The sequence below is a fragment of the Ailuropoda melanoleuca genome, chromosome 12, assembly GCF_002007445.2.
Source record: "Ailuropoda melanoleuca isolate Jingjing chromosome 12, ASM200744v2, whole genome shotgun sequence".
Lineage (NCBI taxonomy): Eukaryota > Metazoa > Chordata > Mammalia > Carnivora > Ursidae > Ailuropoda > Ailuropoda melanoleuca.
This window is the reverse complement of record NC_048229.1, coordinates 7,693,024-7,697,385: the sequence shown is the minus strand read 5'-3', so window position 1 is coordinate 7,697,385 and position 4,362 is coordinate 7,693,024.

Below are 4,362 nucleotides of genomic sequence, written 5' to 3'. Positions count from 1 at the left end.
TTTTTTTTTTTTTAAGGTTCAGCTATATCTCTATCTACATCTATAGTTACTTCATTTTTCTTGCTTTCTAATTACATGTATTTTTAAAATAAATAAGTAAAAAAACACAGAGAAAGCCGAAATCCCCATTGTTCCCCTTCCTCTGTAGTCCATAATATTAGTGTACAATGTTGGGTTTCTCAGATGAAAATTGAAGATGAGAATTTCACTTTCTCTCTCTTCCCTAAAACACTTAGCTCTGTTTTTCCCCCCTGCTTCCAAAATTGATGAGACTTCATTTAGGGCTGCCAAATTTTGCACTGCTGGTGCCTGTAAATAGACTGGTTTGCACTGTAGAGAACTCATATTCATGTGATAGGTCCCACCTCCTCGTTCAGACTGTGAAGGCTGCTCCTACCTTGAAGAAAGCCGAAGCCAGAATTGCCATGGGGTTCTGGCACTGCGGGGATATTGGCCGATGACAATTTCTCAATTGTGAGACTTTTGATCGAGCCTTAATGTCAAAAGGGAATCAAGGAAAGCCTGCAGGTCAGCATGAATTTTTCACTCACCAGCCCCCCTCCCTTCCGCATAGTTATGAACGCCCAGACATCTGCACATAAACTTTCCGTTTGTTCTTTCCTCTGAGCTACTTCAGTAATTCAAACATTAGTTGGCGTGAGAACTACTGAATGGGAGGGTTGTTTACCCTAAATCATATATACATCGTACTTTGTTGGCAATTTAAGAGGCTCTCAGGGATTGGTTTGACTATAGTTAATTTTCACCTTACTTATATATAACATAATTCCTTTCTTGTAAGTTTTCCATAAATGCTAGTTATTAACTATTATTATTGGAGAGAAGAAGTATTTCACTGATTTGTAAAAATACTGGAGGAACAATATCAGCTGGGGGCATTGTGGAAAATGGCCCATCTGTATGAAGCTGATGCTTTGGGTCTTCCAGATAATGTGTTCTGGGTGGACCAGGTGGCTTGGTCCCCACACAGCAGACAGGCTTCCACCTCAAGATTCATTATGGAGCCAACTATGCTATTATGCACATGCATAATTGGATTTTATGGCACTCCACCTCCTTTTTTTTATTGCGGTCGAAAATATAAAATTTGCCATCATCACTATATTTTTTTTTAAGTAGGCTCCACGCCCAGCATGGAGCCCAACACAGGGCTCAAACTCACCACCCTGGGATCAAGACCTGAGCTGAGATCAAGTCGCACTCCCAACCAACTGAATCAACCAGGGGTGCCGCCATCTTAACTATTTTTAAGTGTACAGTACAGTAGCAGTAACTACATACACATTGTTGTGCAACAGATCTCTAGAACTTTTTCATCTTGCAAAACGGAAACTCCATGCCAATTGAACAGCAACTCCCCTTCTCTCCCCAGCCTCCCAGTCCCTGGCAACTACCATTCTACTTTCTGTTTCTAAGAGTTTGACTATTTTAGATGCCTCATATAAGTGGAATCATGTGGTTTTTGTCTTTTTTTGATTAGCTTATTTCATTTAGCATAATGTCCTCAAGGTTCATCCACATTGTAGCATACGACAGGATTTCCTTATTTTTTTTTAAGGCTGAATGATACTCTGTTGCATGTACACCACCTCTTTTTTATCCATTCATCTGTTGGTGAACATGTAGGTGGCTTCCATCTCTTGGCTATTGTGAACATGCGGCAGTGAACCCGGTGCGCAAATATCTCTTCAAGCTCTGTTTTCAGTTCTTTTGGATATATACCCAAAGTGGAATTGCTGGATCATATGGTAGTTCTATTTTTAATTTGTTGAGGAGTCTCCATATTGTTTTTCATAGCAGCTGCTCCATCTTACATTCCTCCCAGCCGTGGTGCCCCACCTCATTCTGATCCTTGCTATACTGTCCTGCTTTGCCCCACCAGTTTGGTAAGCCCACCTTTTCACTCATGCTTTCTATCCTGCTAATTCAAGTGTAGCTACACTAAGTGCTCCAGCCTCTGGCAGCTCCACCCTGTTCTACCCCCTAGGTTAGGTCTCCTAGAGTGATTCCAGATGGAGCAGGGCTCCGGCTCAGGACCCAAGATCCCAGTGACCAAACCATCTCAGATTCCATATCGGCTATTTTTTGCTTTCTAAATCTGGGAAGCATTGCCACTTGTTTCTTATTTTCTCCTTTTTCTTCCAGGAAGGGAGATGTAACTGTCAAAAGGAGTTTATCGGCCTCATTCTGTCATTTTTCTGCTCTTGAGGCTACTGCGGTGGATGGAATGAGCTCTCAGAAGCCCAGGTACACAAATCTAAACTTTTAGTGGAAGCTTCCTCCCAGTTGTTCCTCAGGATCACCTGTGGCTCTGAGGGTTGGCTAGCTCCGAGCTCTTAAAGGGCAAGGCCCAGAGTCACACATGATTCAATTCAAGTCACAGAAGGATGGAGTCCTCCCTCATATCTTCCACATCAGTTCCATATCAGACCAGAAGGTTATAGTCTATTTCTTTTCCTGGACGACCACCCCACTAATGGGCAAGCTGCTTCATTGCTAGTCCTGAGCTGGTGAATCCTGAATCATCTAACCAGGGTCAGCTTCCCACCTGTCCCTGATTCATTTGGCTTCAGCTGTAGATTTGACCTGTTGGTGTTCAGAGGTCCACCTCTTCTTTCAGAGAAGGGTGGCGGGTATAAAAGGAGACAAATACCTTCAAACATTATTCTTGCCCTCTGGAACCTCACTTGCGGTGACGGATATACTGGACGAGAGAGGAGAGAGAAAACTTCAAAACGGTCTTCCTCCTTAACCCATAAATTCTCAGGCCAAGGGCTTATTGGTGCTACGTCTGCTAGGAACATGGGTAGGCTGGAACCTTACATATTAACTGACCTATCTGATTTAGCCTTGGGAAAATGATGCTTTAGCTCTAAAAAGGGATCATGATGAACCTAATTTCCCTCTCTAGATCCTAAGGTACCACTAACGAGTTACCCAGTTGGAGAATTTGGGACCTAGGGAAAGATAATGGAAATCTGACTTCATGGGGAGGAAATGATAAATTTACTCATGTATGTGAGTCTCAGGCTTTGAAAAACCACCTTGACCTCATTCTCTTTTCATTCTCATTTCTGATTGCTACCGGTGATTGTCACTTTTATGTGTGAACTTGCCTAGACTATAGTCCCCTGTTATTCGATCAAATCTAGTTGTTGCTGTGAAGGTATTTCGTAGATGTGATTGACATTCATAATCAGTTGTCTTGATGTGGGCATCATATTTCCTGATTTCGAACTATATTACAAAGCAAAGTCATCAATACAGTATTGTATTGGCATGAAAACATACACATTGATCAATGGAATAGAATAGAGAGCCCAGAAATAAATCCATGCATATATGGCCTATTAATTTACAACAAAGGTGCCAAGAATATACAATCAGGAAAGGATAATCTCTTTAATAAATGATGTTGGGAAAACTGGACATTCACATGCAAAAGAATGAAACTGGACACCTGTGTCACACCATATATGAAAATCAACTCAAAATGGATTAAAGGCTTAAATTTAAGACCTGAAGCGATAATACTCCTAGAAGAAACATAAGGGGTGAGTTCTTGACATCAATCTTTTTTTTTTTTTTAAGATTTTATTTATTTGACAGAAAGAGAGACAGCGAGAGAGGGAACACAAGCAGGAGGAGTGGGAGAGGAAGAAGCAGGCTCATAGCGGAGGAGCCTGATGTGGGGCTCAATCCCAGAACACCGATCACGCCCTGAGCCGAAGGCAGACGCTTAACCGCTGTGCCACCCAGGCGCCCCTCTTGACATCAATCTTGACAAAGGCAACAAAACCAAAAATAAACAAGTAGAACTACAGCAAACTAAAGAGCTTCTGCACAGCAAAGGAAACCACCAACAAGATGAAAAGCAACCTATGGAATGGGAGAAACTATTTGCAAACCATGTATCTGATAAAGGGTTAATATCCACATATATAAAGAACTCATACAACTCAATAGCAAAACCCCAAACAATCCAATTAAAAAATGGGCAGAGGAACTGAGCAGACCTTTTTTAAAAGAAGACATACAATGGCCAACAGGTACATGAAAATGTGCTAAAAATCACTAATCATCAGGGAAATGCAAATCAAAACCATAATGAAATATCACCTCACATCCGTTATAATGGCTGTCATAAAAAAAGACAAGAGATAAGTGTTTGCAAGGATGTGGAGGAAAGGGAACCCTTGTGCACTGCTGGTGGGAATGTAAATTGGTGCAGACACTGTGGAAAACAGTGTGGAGGTTTCTGAAAAAATTAAAAATAGAACTAACTACCATATGATCCAGCTATCCTGTTTTGAGCATATATTCAAAGGAAATGAAAATAGG